The sequence below is a fragment of the Danio rerio genome, chromosome 3 (genome assembly GCF_052040795.2).
Source record: "Danio rerio strain M-AB ecotype USA chromosome 3, GRCz13ab, whole genome shotgun sequence".
Taxonomy (NCBI): Eukaryota; Metazoa; Chordata; class Actinopteri; order Cypriniformes; family Danionidae; genus Danio; species Danio rerio.
Window position 1 is genome coordinate 37182463 of NC_141023.1, and position 17135 is coordinate 37199597.

Consider the following 17135-nt stretch of genomic DNA (forward strand, 5'->3'; position numbering starts at 1 on the left):
GAGGTGTTGCAATGATAAGTACTACACAGGAACCGGCAAAGCTGACGTAAGAAGTTTCGCTTTCAATCCTCACGGTGCCACCAGCTTTACAATGAAAGCCAATGTGAAAGGCATGAAAACAAAAGTGGAGAATGCGGGCATCGATCCCGCTACCTCTCGCTTGCGCCTGCAGCATCCCGTCTACAGAGCCAAAGTAAGCCCAAAGTAAGCCCACATGAGCCAATCACGTCTCACCTCGGTGGCTTACTTTTGACCAATAGAGTGTAACCCCTGTGGCTTACTTTTGACCAATCACGTTTGTCTTTGCGCTGACGTCATTTCGACCAATCGCGTTTCACTTCAGTGGCTTACTTTTGACCAATCGCATTTCTTTTTGCTGTGACGTATGTTTGACCAATCGCGTTTCTCCTCGATGGCTTACTTTTGACCAATCACACGACGCTTTTATTATAATCGTCATCTTTGAATCAGGTAAGCCAGATGTAACGCTACTTTATTATTAGTTTATTATTAGTTTATTATACTGTGTGTATTTCTGTTAAATGATAAGTTACAATCGACAGAAAGTTAACGTTACGGCAGATGTTTTCTTCATAACTTGTAAAACGGTAATGTTTCCCATGATAAATACAGAGCAACATGTCGCTAGTGATCAGAAAAGGTGGAATCATCGCCATTTGGTTAAATGATTAAACAAAATGTTCTGATATTTGTTTAGAATAATAATGCCCCCATTCGACCTAGCAATATTGGGCCCTATAATCGCGGTGTACACTCTAAAAAGCTAACGTTACTGTATTTAAATGTACAGTTACAGTTACTTATAATGTAATTGCATGAAATACAGAGTTAAACAGTTTTTTCTTAAACATTTAATTTAGCAAATAATTCTATACTTTTAAAATAATTCTATTTTAGGTAAAACAAAGTAATATTTATAAAGACAACTGCACAAACTTTAAAAACATTTGAGTTTAACACTTGTTCATGACAATATATGATATATATTTAGTAATTAGATTGTATTGTATTTTATAAATCTATTGTAAAAATATTATAAGCATATATTGTATTTTGTTTATTTTATTACTTGTGTTTTCAGATATATTACACAACAGAATAGTTATATTAAATAGCTGAAGTACAAACATTTTATTTATAAAAGTCATAATGTAAAGACTTAAGAGTTTAATGTGTATATTATAACTTAATGTTTTAATTTCTGTTGTTTCTCATTTATTTATATGGATTTTAAGTTGTACTACCATGCATATATTAGGCATATGTGTAGAAAATTCACCAGAAGTCCATTTTATGGTCATGGTCATATTTACTACTGCAATAATATGGATTATCTACCTTGTTAAATTATTGTTTCACACTTAATGTACATGTATCTTTCTGATTGCTCTAGGTAATGTTCTCTCTAATGTTTTTTTTTTTCAGAAAAAAATGTACGCATACCCGATTTTCCGCCGCCAATCAGCGACATCAAGCAGACTCCTCTTGGGGCCATCTGCAGAGGCAGAGCGCCTTGTAAGCAGGGAGTCTGGAAGGGCCAAACCCAAGGAAGAGGTGCTGGCAGAGGCCACTGCTTTCGTCAGCAGCAATGGTGGAGACTCCAGTGACCAGTTTTTAGTTCTGGCTCACTGCAAGATTCAGTTTGGCAAGTACCAGGGCCAAAGATTTAGATGGCTCCTAGAGCATGCTCTGGGGTATGCGGTGTACCTGGTGCTTAGCATTTCTGATGAGAAGCTGCAGACAACACCCTTGTCAGAAAACAAACACCTGTTTCTTCAGTACACTTCCTCCATCAGGGAGATTGCAGAAGAAGTAGAGAAGTACCAGAGGAAACAGGAAATGCAAGCAGAAGCCAGGGCAAAAGGAGATACAGGGTGCTTGATGGTGGAGTTTGGTGACTTTAAGGGCCGGTCCATGAAAGATGTGTTTGAGGACCAGAGCAAGGAGGCCCAAGCCCTCATCAGGTACCTGGTTAAGGCAGATGCCAGGCCAAAAACCAACATGGCACTTTTCAAGACGTATGTCCTGAAAAGACTGGCTTCTGCTGCTGCCTCTGCACCTCCACCTGCAGCATCCAGTGTCTCTGCACCTCCACCTGCAGCATCCAGTGTCCCTGCTCCTCCACCTGCAGCCATCCAAACAGGTGTACAGCAGACTGCCACTGTGAAATCGCTGTTGGCAAGGGGCAAGCACTTGTCTCCTTCACAGCTGGCAAAAAAACTGATGTCACCTGTTAAACCCTGTAAGTAGGAGAGTGAATACTGAGCATGATACAGAATTATCCCAACAGCAGTTATATATGTGTTTATTTATTGTTATGTCAAACTTTCTGTTTCCAGATCCAAAACTGCAGTCCACTGTATCTCCTCCTACAGCAGAACCCCCAGCCAAACGTATGGCCCAAAGGCAGCTTTTTACTACTGGTAAGTAAGCACCATCGTATTGTACATTTGGCTGTGTGTATTTTTCACAGTAATATTTTTAAGATTTATGCTCCAGGCACTTCCAGATCCACAGCTGAAGATGATGAAGAACTGGTGTTTGCTGCATCACAATGTGAAGCACAGCTCTTTGCAGGTGTGGCACACGACACAAATGAAAATGTTATAAGAATATTTTGTGAAAACACACTAAGTATTTTTTTTTACAAAAAATAATGAATCAAATTTTTATCTACAGTACAGAGTTGTCACATCATGCCTCAAGCGGGATGCATTCTTTGAGTGCACTTCTTCAAAACCTTAAGGATGTTCAAAGGTTTCAGTGTATTTATTTGCGTTTCCGAACTAATCATTATTGAACATTCATCAGATAACTTTTCCACGTCGCTTGCTCTTCATTACTCACTCTCTTAGATGGTGGTGATTCATTGCTGTCATTATCAGCTGAGCAGTTTTTCCTTACTGTATCTGTGTGCATGCTTCATGTCTTTGTGCTTCAATAATTTATACTAATCATGCCTCATTTTACTTACTCCATTTCATATGATTCTCATTCGCAGAGAATTGTGTTAATTCCATATCCCTTTCATCAATAAAGTGCACACTAATTTCTTTGCTTCCTAACAGTACCATTCTCTTAACTTGTATTTCTAAGTATACCCATATTAATAATAATACTTATCCAAAACTATTGCTTCACTGGCTGTTCATGGGCATAATTTGTGGCACCTTACTATCAAAAGCAACAGTCATCATAATATTGTTAACCATAAATTGTTTGTTACTATTCACTCAGAGGCCTGTGCCAATCCGTCTCCATCAGCGGAAACAGCAAAAACACCAGATCTTAAACATCATCAGCCACCAGTTGAGCTTCCTGTTCACTGGAAAGATCAGCTTCCCCCTTTCCAGCATGAGTGGATCCGGAACACTGTATTTAAAACAAACTTAAAAACCGGCAAGCCAGAGCTAGTGTCCCAGCTGAAGCTTTGGTGGTATCCTCCCCAGCCCCCTCTAATTAACACGCAGCCACCTGCCTCTCCTGACCTCTTCTTCTGCCGACCACTTTTTCTGTGGATGCCGCTGAAGATGTGGTTGTTTCCACTTGTCTGTGTTCGCCTAAGCTGTGGTAAGCACAGACTAACAGCTGCTGGAATTTACCGCACGGTGCGCAAGGTCCTCGACATCGACGGCTGGTACGACCTTGCCACTGAGTATCTGGAGTGCAAGCGGTGCAAAAAGAAGTATCCTGCCTGGTCCGAGGACATCTTAGGACAGCTGGATATTGGCCACCGTAGTCAGTTCCCAGCTTTGCTGACATACAGGTAATTCATAATGCCAATATTTTAATTGTGTTAATTTTTAGCAAACAAAGCATTTCCCTTATTATAATGTTGTTTCCTTAGATACTCATGTGACAACCGGGTAGTTAGGATGATGAGGGAGAGGACACTGGGCAACAGTGTGACTCAGCTTTTCAAAAAGCTGATGGAGCAACACAGTGAGGCATGGACACAGCGAGTCTTGCAGTACCTGACTGCCTGTGAACCATTCACAAGGTCCTCCCTTGTGCAACCTCCTGTGTTTGCTGAGCCTCCCCTCTTACCTGCCATACCCAAACCTAAGTGGCTGTTAGCCGTCTATGCCAGGGATGTTCTGGGGCGACTGCACGAGGTCAAAGCCAAAATCACCTCCGTCTTTGGCTGTGTTCTAAAGATGGACTCCACAAAAAAGGTATGTTTATATCCAGACATTTGCCAGATATGGATATGTGTGCGTACATATTTAACACAGTTTTATTTTTCCTAATAGATCACAAAGAAACTTGCAGGTGCTGCTGCGGGAACAGCTGCCTGGTGCACTAATGTGGGGAACGAACACGGTCAAGTCCTTGTCTCTGTGCTGTCAGCTGCCGAGGGTCATGGACTGGACCCAATGGCGGCCGGGCTGATGAAGCGTTACCGGGAGGCAGGAGAGGCAGCCCCGAAAGTAATGTACGTGGACAGAGATTGCTGCAGTCAGCACGGCCAGTCTCCGGTGAAGATCATGTTTCGGGAGTGGGATGAGCTTGAAGTGCGCCTTGACATCTGGCATTTTATGCGCCGGTTTGCTGCAGGTGTCACGACAGAAGCTCATCCGCTCTACGGCATCTTCATGGCACGTCTGTCCACGTGCATCTTTCAGTGGGATCCAGAAGATGTGGCCGCTCTTCGCCAGGCAAAGGAAGGTGAGCTGGCGGCAAAAAAGACTGGCCACATTTCACAAACGGCTCTCAGTGCTCGCATAAACCGGAGGGAGCTAGCACTGCACTGCCGTAGGAGGACCAGAGGTGTGGAGGAGACCACCTGTCTGATTGGAAAGCTGTTGGACCATTTTGACAGCGAGCATGGGAAGGACACTCTGGGTGTTCCTCTGCTGGACCACGAACGGATCCAGCAGATATGGAAGGAACAGCAGAAGCATATACAGTGCATTCAAGACCCAGAGAACTTTCCACTGTACATGAAGACAGGGACACTGAAGAAAGGCAGTGTGGAGCTGTGTTGTTACAGGTGTGCCCGTGGCTCTACATCTTTGGAGTCCTTCCACCTCCACCTAAACCGTTTTATTCCAGGTATTACATACATTTGGATCGTTTTATTTTGTAAAACATATAAGCACTGTGATAACTTCCATTGCTTTAATGTAACATTATTAAACATTTAAATAACATTTGTGATGTTATCAGCATTGACAAAGCTGTCTTGCCTGACAAGTAACTCTGTTTATAATGACAATAATTTAAATGTTAGTACATAACCTAATAACATGTTAATTAATTCTTCACATATTTTTAACTATTTTAATTTCCAGGGACCAGTGCCAGTGATGCGCATTTTCAGGCCTATCTCCTTGAGGGCTTGATGCGCTGGAATGATGACCGGATGGAAAGCACCATAAAAGGAGCATCCTCCATACGGTCATATGGCAGTGCCATGAGAGAGGCTGTGGACAGGCTTAGCCGAGCAGTCTTGGGGAAGCCCTGGGATAACCGTTATCACCCTCCTGGAGCATATACAGGCAAGAAATTCATTAACTAGTTGTTATATAAGTGATTTATTAAGCTTTAATGTACTTCACAAAATGTTTATCTAAATATTTACTTTATTATTAGTTTTATTTAATATATGTTTTTTTTTATTGTTTTATTCTTTAAGGTGAATTGCTTCACCTTTACACCTTTACAGCCAGACCGACAAAACCCTGACTCCGGGGCTCCAGAACCCAGAGGAGGAAGACAGGCTGGTGGAGGAAGTAGATGACGAGGATCTACAAGATGAGGGGTTTGAGGAGGAGATCATGGAGGACATCACAGTTCCAGTGCTGTATGAGGATGACCCCTGCCGTGATCTCAGAAACAGCCCCTCATCTTCGCCTCTGCCTCAGTCCCCAGCATCACTGGCTGAGCCGTCCACATCAGCTGGTGGAGAAGGACAGCTTCCTAGCCGAGCCCCCTCAGTGCCGTCACAGCCATCCGACTCTGGAGACAGTCTCTCTGTTGAGGCTCAGGTAAGATACATTAAGAACTTAATTTGATTTAGTCTTTTTTTTATTCCACATATACTAAATTTATTCTGTATTTACCAGGGAGTAGTCATTGGACCTGATGGCATTGCTGGGTGGGACAAGGTCCAGGATCTGGCTGCTTATTTGGTGGGTCTTCGTGAGGCTCCTTACCTCACTGACCTGCAGGTGACAGAGGCCATCCAGCTGTGGACAGCTCTCCTGGATGTTGATAAACAGCGCATCAACTACCAGCCTCGACATCAGCCTCAGCTGACGCATGGGCGCTTTAAGGCACCGAAGCGCTCCGGAGTCACTCCAGGTGTGGAGAGCGTCAAGCGATGTCTGATTGGACATCCTGGGGGTCCGGCACAGTGGCCTAGCACCAGCCGCACAAGTCCAAGTACTCACTCAGGGACTGACTCCACTTAATCCAATTGCTGTGGCAGATACGCAGCTTCCTTTGCCGAGGGAAAAATTGGACGAGGCACCGTCAACATCAGGCCCCAAACACCAGTTTGTTTTTCCTCCAAATAAAGAAGGACAGGCACCTCTTCTTCGGCCTGGACGAAAGTCTGCTTCTGCAACCACCACAGTTTGCTCTTTCCTGCCAGATGCCACCACGGTGTGCTCCTTCCCACCGGCCCCCACGACGGTATGCCCCATCGCGCCAACCCCCACCACAATCTGCCACATTGCACCGGCCCCTACCATGGTGTGCCCCGTCACACCGACCTTCACCACAGTGCGCCCCATTGTGTCTGCCCCCACCACGGTGTGCTCCTTTCCACCTGCACCTGCTCCACCTGCACCTGCTGTTCCTCCACCTGCACCTCCTGTTCCTCCACCTGCACCTGCTCTACCTGCGCCTGCTGTTCCTGTGTCCCGTTACACCCAGAGGAACAGGCGCAGACGGGAACAGGAGAAGGAAAGTGGAGTCCACAAAAGGAAGTATGTACGTGCGGTTACTTTTAATGTTTGCAGCAAATGTGGGCAACCCAAGACTAAGGAGTTTGGCCATAGCCGATTTGGTAATGCCACATTTTGTCTGCAAACTTGGCAAATCCTTAGAGGACTGGTTGGCAGAACAGCGCCAGCAAAATAAAGGACAAACTCCAGCTCCAGAATAAAGTACAAATTATTAGTATATATTTTTGTAAATGTTACATGGGTACTCTCTCTTTCCCTCATTTTATTTAATTTTTGTGTGTTAATATGTAGCCTTTTAAAGTAGCACTTTATAGACTTTATAGACTTTTATATTACATAGGCCCACTCTTATTTTGTCTTGTGTGTACTTATTTAATATTTGTGTGCATTTTATGTAAAAATATATTTATATTTCTTAAAAAAAAACATTTTATACATTGCTTAAAAACTATATTTTATATATTACGTGCCCCCACTCTTGTATTTTATTATTTATTCATATTATTGTTTAATATATTGTGTGTATAAAATAAATATATATATATAGAGTATTGTTTTTATATAATGTGTATAATAAATAAATATATATTGTATTGGTTTTTATTTATTGTATATTATATAGTTTATATATTAAGATATGTTTTTTTACATTGTTTTACAATTTATATATTTGTATTCATTTTAATAAACCATTTTGCATATTACTTGTTTTTGTGTGCATTCATTTAAAGTTATTATTACATAAAGAAATATAAAATATATTAATATATATATATATATATATATATATATATATATATATATATATATATATATATATATATATATATATTTATAAATACATCAATATATATATATATATATATATATATATATATATATATATATATATATAATATACTTATATATACTTAAGCATGCATACATATGTTTAATTGAAACATTTTCATTCATTTTTAATTAACGTAATAAGCTTTTTAAGAACAATATCCACATAATATAAGTAATATCAATATAATTGCCTGTGTTACGTCAGTAAAATTTCAACAAGAGCGCAGCTGATTGGCTCCACTGAAACCGACACTGATTGGATATTGTGTTACACAGATCGTGTGTTCGAATCCAGCACGCAAAAAATGACATTTAGAATGACATGCAATATGCAACCAAAACACCACATTATGCACAGTCACAAAGCCGCGAACACTACTGCAAGCGAAATTTGTCGCATTTTTCCGTTTTTTGCGACTTGTTCGATTGCGAGTGAGCGAGAAGATTGGGCCCCTTCCTTTGCGCAGTGAGCGCTCTACCACCTGAGCTAATTCCCCTCGGTGCCATAAATTAGCAGATTTTTCGAGGTGGTCAAAAAATAAAATAAAAGATCACATCTGCTCTGTGGTGGCCTCTTTGCCCTGCCCGCCATTTAGTCGTCAAATTACCTGGAATATCGCGCTTTTCTTTTGAAGGCCCTACCTGGTCCTGCTCCAGTAAACGTGTGAGGAGCCCTGCATGCCGAATCACGAGTTACTCAGAAACAATGCAAATTGGCACTGCCTTGGATTGACATTCTGCTACTTTCCTCCAAGGCTGTTTTTTTTTTTATTCATTCTCTTCCACCCGGGCAGCAGCATTCAGTAACATAAAGGTTCCAAGGTGTAATGGTTAGCACTCTGGACTCTGAATCCAGCAATCCGAGTTCAAATCTCAGTGGGACCTGGCTTTTTGCCAGCACTGCTCAAAAAAGCTTTAATATTATGCTAATCCCTTGGAGGCTGGAGAATGACAGTTAGTCTGGACTTTGTAGGAATGTGAGCTGAAAGTGGCCAGTTAGCTCAGCTGGTTAGAGCGTGGTGCTAATAACGCCAAGGTCGCGTGTTCGAGCCCCGTATTGGCCAAACTTTTACTGTCTTAGGACTCAGAGGCATTTTTAGGCTTTGATGTCCCACTGCGGATACGCCACTGAATAAAAGAAAACTGTGACTTGATAGGGCTTCTGAGGTGTTGCAATGCTAAGTACTACACAGGAACCGGCAAAGATGAACTAAGAAGTTTCGCTTTCAACCCTCAAGGTGCCGCCAGCTTTGCAATGAAGGAAATGTGAAAGGCAAGGAAACAGAAGTGGAGAATGCGGGCATCGATCGACATGGATAATGCAGGAATGCTGAGTCAACGCAGCCGAAATAGCTCAGTTGGGAGAGCGTTAGACTGAAGATCCCTGGTTCGATCCCGGTTTTCGGCAAAGCAATGTGATAGTTCTGTTTTGGGCATGAGGGTCAGGTGACTGAAACTCATCCAAAAAACGCTTTGGTGTCCCATTGCGGATGCGCCACTGAATAAAAGAAAACTGTGACTTGATAGGGCTTCTGAGGTGTTGCAATGATAAGTACTACACAGGAACCGGCAAAGCTGACGTAAGAAGTTTCGCTTTCAATCCTCACGGTGCCACCAGCTTTACAATGAAAGCCAATGTGAAAGGCATGAAAACAAAAGTGGAGAATGCGGGCATCGATCCCGCTACCTCTCGCATGCTAAGCGAGCGCTCTACCATTTGAGCTAATTCCCCTAGGTGGGGTCAGTCTTGCCGATTTTTCGACGTGGTCAAAAAAGAAAAAAAAATAGATCATATCTGCTGTGTTGGCCTCTTTGCCCTGCCCGCCATTTAGTCGTCAAATAGCCTGGAATAGAGCTCTTTTCTTTTGAAGGCCCTACCTGGTCCTGCTCCAGTATACGTGTGAGGAGCCCTGCATGCCGAATGACGAGTTACTCAGAAATCAATGCAAATTGGTATCGCCTTGGATTGACATTCTGCTACTTTCCTCCAAGGCTGTTTTTTTTTTTTTTATTCATTCTCTTCCACCCGAGCAGCAGCGTTGAGCAATCTGAGGTTCCATGGTGTAATGGTTAGCACTCTGGACTCTGAATCCAGCGATCCGAGTTCAAATCTCGGTGGGACCTGGGTTTTTGCCAGCACTGCACAAAAAAAGCTGGAATATCATGCTACTCCCTTAAAGGCTGGAGAATGGCAGTTCCTCTGGCCTTTCTCGGAGAGTGAGAAGAAAGTGGCCGGTTAGCTCAGCTGGTTAGAGCGTGGTGCTAATAATGCCAAGGTCGCGGGTTCGAGCTCCGTATTGGCCAAACTTTCACTCTCTTAGGAGTCAGATGCATTTTGGGGCTCTGCTCGGTCTCACAGAGATCAATGCAGCAGGAAGTACATGTTATGGCAGCCGAAATAGCTCAGTTGGGAGAGCGTTACACTGAAGATCTAAAGGTCCCTGGTTCGATCCCGGGTTTCGGCAAAGCAGTGTTATAGTTCTGTTTTGGACACAAGGAGCAGGTGACCGAAACTCACCCAAAAAGCCTAGCAGCTTCACCCTTAAGTCCACCTGCTCCCACTTGACCAAAACGCTATCCTTTCTTCCAGATGGCCACGTCGCTTCTGGTGATGATTCCAATGGCCCGATCGACAGCACTCTGCTATATATTTAGCGCTTTGATGTCCCATTGCGGACGTGTCACTGAATAAAAGAAAACTGTGACTTGATAGGGCTTCTGAGGTGTTGCAATGATAAGTACTACACAGGAACCGGCAAAGCTGACGTAAGAAGTTTCGCTTTCAATCCTCACGGTGCCACCAGCTTTACAATGAAAGCCAATGTGAAAGGCATGAAAACAAAAGTGGAGAATGCGGGCATCGATCCCGCTACCTCTCGCATGCTAAGCGAGCGCTCTACCATTTGAGCTAATTCCCCTAGGTGGGGTCAGTCTTGCCGATTTTTCGACGTGGTCAAAAAAGAAAAAAAATAGATCATATCTGCTGTGTTGGCCTCTTTGCCCTGCCCGCCATTTAGTCGCCAAATAGCCTGGAATAGAGCTCTTTTCTTTTGAAGGCCCTACCTGGTCCTGCTCCAGTATACGTGTGAGGAGCCCTGCAAGCCGAATGACGAGTTACTCAGAAATCAATGCAAATTGGTATCGCCTTGGATTGACATTCTGCTACTTTCCTCCAAGGCTGTTTTTTTTTTTTTATTCATTCTCTTCCACCCGAGCAGCAGCGTTGAGCAATCTGAGGTTCCATGGTGTAATGGTTAGCACTCTGGACTCTGAATCCAGCGATCCGAGTTCAAATCTCGGTGGGACCTGAGTTTTTGCCAGCACTGCACAAAAAAAGCTGGAATATCATGCTACTCACTTAAAGGCCGGAGAATGGCAGTTCCTCTGGCCTTTCACGGAGAGTGAGAAGAAAGTGGCCGGTTAGCTCAGCTGGTTAGAGCGTGGTGCTAATAATGCCAAGGTCGCGGGTTCGAGCTCCGTATTGGCCAAACTTTCACTCTCTTAGGAGTCAGATGCATTTTGGGGCTCTGCTCGGTCTCACAGAGATCAATGCATCAGGAAGTACGTGTTATGGCAGCCGAAATAGCTCAGTTGGGAGAGCGTTAGACTGAAGATCTAAAGGTCCCTGGTTCGATCCCGGGTTTCGGCAAAGCAGTGTTATAGTTCTGTTTTGGACACAAGGAGCAGGTGACCGAAACTCACCCAAAAAGCCTAGCAGCTTCACCCTTAAGTCCACCTGCTTCCACTTGACCAAAACGCTATCCTTTCTTCCAGATGGCCACGTCGCTTCTGGTGATGATTCCAATGGCCCGATCGACAGCACTCTGCTATATATTTAGCGCTTTGATGTCCCATTGCGGACGTGTCACTGAATAAAAGAAAACTGTGACTTGATAGGGCTTCTGAGGTGTTGCAATGATAAGTACTACACAGGAACCGGCAAAGCTGACGTAAGAAGTTTCGCTTTCAATCCTCACGGTGCCACCAGCTTTACAATGAAAGCCAATGTGAAAGGCATGAAAACAAAAGTGGAGAATGCGGGCATCGATCCCGCTACCTCTCGCATGCTAAGCGAGCGCTCTACCATTTGAGCTAATTCCCCTAGGTGGGGTCAGTCTTGCCGATTTTTCGACGTGGTCAAAAAAGAAAAAAAATAGATCATATCTGCTGTGTTGGCCTCTTTGCCCTGCCCGCCATTTAGTCGCCAAATAGCCTGGAATAGAGCTCTTTTCTTTTGAAGGCCCTACCTGGTCCTGCTCCAGTATACGTGTGAGGAGCCCTGCAAGCCGAATGACGAGTTACTCAGAAATCAATGCAAATTGGTATCGCCTTGGATTGACATTCTGCTACTTTCCTCCAAGGCTGTTTTTTTTTTTTTATTCATTCTCTTCCACCCGAGCAGCAGCGTTGAGCAATCTGAGGTTCCATGGTGTAATGGTTAGCACTCTGGACTCTGAATCCAGCGATCCGAGTTCAAATCTCGGTGGGACCTGGGTTTTTGCCAGCACTGCACAAAAAAAGCTGGAATATCATGCTACTCACTTAAAGGCCGGAGAATGGCAGTTCCTCTGGCCTTTCACGGAGAGTGAGAAGAAAGTGGCCGGTTAGCTCAGCTGGTTAGAGCGTGGTGCTAATAATGCCAAGGTCGCGGGTTCGAGCTCCGTATTGGCCAAACTTTCACTCTCTTAGGAGTCAGATGCATTTTGGGGCTCTGCTCGGTCTCACAGAGATCAATGCATCAGGAAGTACGTGTTATGGCAGGCGAAATAGCTCAGTTGGGAGAGCGTTAGACTGAAGATCTAAAGGTCCCTGGTTCGATCCCGGGTTTCGGCAAAGCAGTGTTATAGTTCTGTTTTGGACACAAGGAGCAGGTGACCGAAACTCACCCAAAAAGCCTAGCAGCTTCACCCTTAAGTCCACCTGCTTCCACTTGACCAAAACGCTATCCTTTCTTCCAGATGGCCACGTCGCTTCTGGTGATGATTCCAATGGCCCGATCGACAGCACTCTGCTATATATTTAGCGCTTTGATGTCCCATTGCGGACGTGTCACTGAATAAAAGAAAACTGTGACTTGATAGGGCTTCTGAGGTGTTGCAATGATAAGTACTACACAGGAACCGGCAAAGCTGACGTAAGAAGTTTCGCTTTCAATCCTCACGGTGCCACCAGCTTTACAATGAAAGCCAATGTGAAAGGCATGAAAACAAAAGTGGAGAATGCGGGCATCGATCCCGCTACCTCTCGCATGCTAAGCGAGCGCTCTACCATTTGAGCTAATTCCCCTAGGTGGGGTCAGTCTTGCCGATTTTTCGACGTGGTCAAAAAAGAAAAAAAATAGATCATATCTGCTGTGTTGGCCTCTTTGCCCTGCCCACCATTTAGTTGTCAAATAGCCTGGAATAGAGCTCTTTTCTTTTGAAGGCCCTACCTGGTCCTGCTCCAGTATACGTGTGAGGAGCCCTGCATGCCGAATGACGAGTTACTCAGAAATCAATGCAAATTGGTATCACCTTGGATTGACATTCTGCTACTTTCCTCCAAGGCTGTTTTTTTTTTTTTTATTCATTCTCTTCCACCCGAGCAGCAGCGTTGAGCAATCTGAGGTTCCATGGTGTAATGGTTAGCACTCTGGACTCTGAATCCAGCGATCCGAGTTCAAATCTCGGTGGGACCTGGGATTTTGCCAGCACTGCACAAAAAAAGCTGGAATATCATGCTAGTCCCTTGAAGGCCGGAGAATGGCAGTTCCTCTGGCCTTTCTCGGAGAGTGAGAAGAAAGTGGCCGGTTAGCTCAGCTGGTTAGAGCGTGGTGCTAATAATGCCAAGGTTGCGGGTTCGAGCTCCGTATTGGCCAAACTTTCACTCTCTTAGGAGTCAGATGCATTTTGGGGCTCTGCTCGGTCTCACAGAGATCAATGCATCAGGAAGTACGTGTTATGGCAGCCGAAATAGCTCAGTTGGGAGAGCGTTAGACTGAAGATCTAAAGGTCCAAGTTCGATCCCGGGTTTCGGCAAAGCAGTGTTATAGTTCTGTTTTGGACACAAGGAGCAGGTGACCGAAACTCACCCAAAAAGCCTAGCAGCTTCACCCTTAAGTCCACCTGCTTCCACTTGACCAAAACGCTATCCTTTCTTCCAGATGGCCACGTCGCTTCTGGTGATGATTCCAATGGCCCGATCGACAGCACTCTGCTATATATTTAGCGCTTTGATGTCCCATTGCGGACGTGTCACTGAATAAAAGAAAACTGTGACTTGATAGGGCTTCTGAGGTGTTGCAATGATAAGTACTACACAGGAACCGGCAAAGCTGACGTAAGAAGTTTCGCTTTCAATCCTCACGGTGCCACCAGCTTTACAATGAAAGCCAATGTGAAAGGCATGAAAACAAAAGTGGAGAATGCGGGCATCGATCCCGCTACCTCTCGCATGCTAAGCGAGCGCTCTACCATTTGAGCTAATTCCCCTAGGTAGGGTCAGTCTTGCCGATTTTTCGACGTGGTCAAAAAAGAAAAAAAATAGATCATATCTGCTGTGTTGGCCTCTTTGCCCTGCCCGCCATTTAGTCGTCAAATAGCCTGGAATAAAGCTCTTTTCTTTTGAAGGCCCTACCTGGTCCTGCTCCAGTATACGTGTGAGGAGCCCTGCATGCCGAATGACGAGTTACTCAGAAATCAATGCAAATTGGTATCGCCTTGGATTGACATTCTGCTACTTTCCTCCAAGGCTGTTTTTTTTTTTTTATTCATTCTCTTCCACCCGAGCAGCAGCGTTGATCAATCTGAGGTTCCATGGTGTAATGGTTAGCACTCTGGACTCTGAATCCAGCGATCCGAGTTCAAATCTCGGTGGGACCTGGGTTTTTGCCAGCACTGCACAAAAAAAGCTGTAATATCATGCTACTCCCTTAAAGGCCGGAGAATGGCAGTTCCTCTGGCCTTTCTCGGAGAGTGAGAAGAAAGTGGCCGGTTAGCTCAGCTGGTTAGAGCGTGGTGCTAATAATGCCAAGGTCGCGGGTTCGAGCTCCGTATTGGCCAAACTTTCACTCTCTTAGGAGTCAGATGCATTTTGGGGCTCTGCTCGGTCTCACAGAGATCAATGCAGCAGGAAGTACATGTTATGGCAGCCGAAATAGCTCAGTTGGGAGAGCGTTACACTGAAGATCTAAAGGTCCCTGGTTCGATCCCGGGTTTCGGCAAAGCAGTGTTATATTTCTGTTTTGGACACAAGGAGCAGGTGACCGAAACTCACCCAAAAAGCCTAGCAGCTTCACCCTTAAGTCCACCTGCTTCCACTTGACCAAAACGCTATCCTTTCTTCCAGATGGCCACGTCGCTTCTGGTAATGATTCCAATGGCCCGATCGACAGCACGCTGCTATATATTTAGCGCTTTGATGTCCCATTGCGGACGTGTCACTGAATAAAAGAAAACTGTGACTTGATAGGGCTTCTGAGGTGTTGCAATGATAAGTACTACACAGGAACCGGCAAAGCTGACGTAAGAAGTTTCGCTTTCAATCCTCACGGTGCCACCAGCTTTACAATGAAAGCCAATGTGAAAGGAATGAAAACAAAAGTGGAGAATGCGGGCATCGATCCCACTACCTCTCGCATGCTAAGCGAGCGCTCTACCATTTGAGCTAATTCCCCTAGGTGGGGTCAGTCTTGCCGATTTTTCGACGTGGTCAAAAACGAAAAAAAACAGATCATATCTGCTGTGTTGGCCTCTTTGCCCTGCCCGCCATTTAGTCGTCAAATAGCCTGGAATAGAGCTCTTTTCTTTTGAAGGCCCTACCTGGTCCTGCTCCAGTATACGTGTGAGGAGCCCTGCATGCCGAATGACGAGTTACTCAGAAATCAATGCAAATTGGTATCGCCTTGGATTGACATTCTGCTACTTTCCTCCAAGGCTGTTTTTTTTTTTTTATTCATTCTCTTCCACCCGAGCAGCAGCGTCGAGCAATCTGAGGTTCCATGGTGTAATGGTTAGCACTCTGGACTCTGAATCCAGCGATCCGAGTTCAAATCCCGGTGGGACCTGGGTTTTTGCCAGCACTGCACAAAAAAAGCTGGAATATCATGCTAGTTCCTTAAAGGCCGGAGAATGGCAGTTCCTCTGGCCTTTCTCGGAGAGTGAGAAGAAAGTGGCCGGTTAGCTCAGCTGGTTAGAGCGTGGTGCTAATAATGCCAAGGTCGCGGGTTCGAGCTCCGTATTGGCCAAACTTTCACTCTCTTAGGAGTCAGATGCATTTTGGGGCTCTGCTCGGTCTCACAGAGATCAATGCAGCAGGAAGTAAGTGTTATGGCAGCCGAAATAGCTCAGTTGGGAGAGCGTTAGACTGAAGATCTAAAGGTCCCTGGTTTGATCCCGGGTTTCGGCAAAGCAGTGTTATAGTTCTGTTTTGGACACAAGGAGCAGGTGACCGAAACTCACCCAAAAAGCCTAGCAGCTTCACCCTTAAGTCCACCTGCTTCCACTTGACCAAAACGCTATCCTTTCTTCCAGATGGCCACGTCGCTTCTGGTGATGATTCCAATGGCCCGATCGACAGCACTCTGCTATATATTTAGCGCTTTGATGTCCCATTGCGGACGTGTCACTGAATAAAAGAAAACTGTGACTTGATAGGGCTTCTGAGGTGTTGCAATGATAAGTACTACACAGGAACCGGCAAAGCTGACGTAAGAAGTTTCGCTTTCAATCCTCACGGTGCCACCAGCTTTACAATGAAAGCCAATGTGAAAGGCATGAAAACAAAAGTGGAGAATGCGGGCATCGATCCGGCTACCTCTCGCATGCTAAGCGAGCGCTCTACCATTTGAGCTAATTCCCCTAGGTGGGGTCAGTCTTGCCGATTTTTCGACGTGGTCAAAAACGAAAAAAAAACAGATCATATCTGCTGTGTTGGCCTCTTTGCCCTGCCCGCCATTTAGTCGTCAAATAGCCTGGAATAGAGCTCTTTTCTTTTGAAGGCCCTACCTGGTCCTGCTCCAGTATAAGTGTGAGGAGCCCTGCATGCCGAATGACGAGTTACTCAGAAATCAATGCAAATTGGTATCGCCTTGGATTGACATTCTGCTACTTTCCTCCAAGGCTGTTTTTTTTATTTTTATTCATTCTCTTCCACCCGAGCAGCAGCGCTGAGCAATCTGAGGTTCCATGGTGTAATGGTTAGCACTCTGGACTCTGAATCCAGCGATCCGAGTTCAAATCTCGGTGGGACCAGGGTTTTTGCCAGCACTGCACAAAAAAAGCTGGAATATCATGCTAGTTCCTTAAAGGCCGGAGAATGGCAGTTCCTCTGGCCTTTCTCGGAGAGTGAGAAGAAAGTGGCCGGTTAGCTCAGCTGGTTAGAGCGTGGTGC

General features: G+C 44.8%; 1 long non-coding RNA gene and 19 other non-coding genes across 22 annotated transcripts in view; 13 read left to right on the top strand and 7 right to left on the bottom strand.

The window, feature by feature from the left end:
• Positions 1 to 17135, bottom strand: part of LOC108182894 (uncharacterized) — a 135706-nt gene that overhangs the window by 42425 nt on the left and 76146 nt on the right. The gene's annotated exons all lie outside the window — the stretch shown is intronic.
• trnaa-agc (transfer RNA alanine (anticodon AGC)) lies at positions 9426 to 9498 on the bottom strand. The gene has a single exon. It is a non-coding gene; the product is annotated as a tRNA-Ala (tRNA).
• Positions 9819 to 9890, top strand: trnaq-cug (transfer RNA glutamine (anticodon CUG)). Its single transcript has one exon. It is a non-coding gene; the product is annotated as a tRNA-Gln (tRNA).
• trnaf-gaa (transfer RNA phenylalanine (anticodon GAA)) lies at positions 10159 to 10231 on the top strand. The gene has a single exon. It is a non-coding gene; the product is annotated as a tRNA-Phe (tRNA).
• trnaa-agc (transfer RNA alanine (anticodon AGC)) lies at positions 10612 to 10684 on the bottom strand. Its single transcript has one exon. It is a non-coding gene; the product is annotated as a tRNA-Ala (tRNA).
• On the top strand, positions 11003 to 11074 carry trnaq-cug (transfer RNA glutamine (anticodon CUG)). Its single transcript has one exon. It is a non-coding gene; the product is annotated as a tRNA-Gln (tRNA).
• Positions 11343 to 11415, top strand: trnaf-gaa (transfer RNA phenylalanine (anticodon GAA)). Its single transcript has one exon. It is a non-coding gene; the product is annotated as a tRNA-Phe (tRNA).
• trnaa-agc (transfer RNA alanine (anticodon AGC)) lies at positions 11796 to 11868 on the bottom strand. Its single transcript has one exon. It is a non-coding gene; the product is annotated as a tRNA-Ala (tRNA).
• On the top strand, positions 12187 to 12258 carry trnaq-cug (transfer RNA glutamine (anticodon CUG)). The gene has a single exon. It is a non-coding gene; the product is annotated as a tRNA-Gln (tRNA).
• Positions 12527 to 12599, top strand: trnaf-gaa (transfer RNA phenylalanine (anticodon GAA)). Its single transcript has one exon. It is a non-coding gene; the product is annotated as a tRNA-Phe (tRNA).
• Positions 12980 to 13052, bottom strand: trnaa-agc (transfer RNA alanine (anticodon AGC)). Its single transcript has one exon. It is a non-coding gene; the product is annotated as a tRNA-Ala (tRNA).
• On the top strand, positions 13372 to 13443 carry trnaq-cug (transfer RNA glutamine (anticodon CUG)). Its single transcript has one exon. It is a non-coding gene; the product is annotated as a tRNA-Gln (tRNA).
• On the top strand, positions 13712 to 13783 carry trnaf-gaa (transfer RNA phenylalanine (anticodon GAA)). Its single transcript has one exon. It is a non-coding gene; the product is annotated as a tRNA-Phe (tRNA).
• trnaa-agc (transfer RNA alanine (anticodon AGC)) lies at positions 14164 to 14236 on the bottom strand. The gene has a single exon. It is a non-coding gene; the product is annotated as a tRNA-Ala (tRNA).
• Positions 14555 to 14626, top strand: trnaq-cug (transfer RNA glutamine (anticodon CUG)). Its single transcript has one exon. It is a non-coding gene; the product is annotated as a tRNA-Gln (tRNA).
• On the top strand, positions 14895 to 14967 carry trnaf-gaa (transfer RNA phenylalanine (anticodon GAA)). Its single transcript has one exon. It is a non-coding gene; the product is annotated as a tRNA-Phe (tRNA).
• Positions 15348 to 15420, bottom strand: trnaa-agc (transfer RNA alanine (anticodon AGC)). Its single transcript has one exon. It is a non-coding gene; the product is annotated as a tRNA-Ala (tRNA).
• Positions 15739 to 15810, top strand: trnaq-cug (transfer RNA glutamine (anticodon CUG)). The gene has a single exon. It is a non-coding gene; the product is annotated as a tRNA-Gln (tRNA).
• trnaf-gaa (transfer RNA phenylalanine (anticodon GAA)) lies at positions 16079 to 16151 on the top strand. Its single transcript has one exon. It is a non-coding gene; the product is annotated as a tRNA-Phe (tRNA).
• trnaq-cug (transfer RNA glutamine (anticodon CUG)) lies at positions 16925 to 16996 on the top strand. Its single transcript has one exon. It is a non-coding gene; the product is annotated as a tRNA-Gln (tRNA).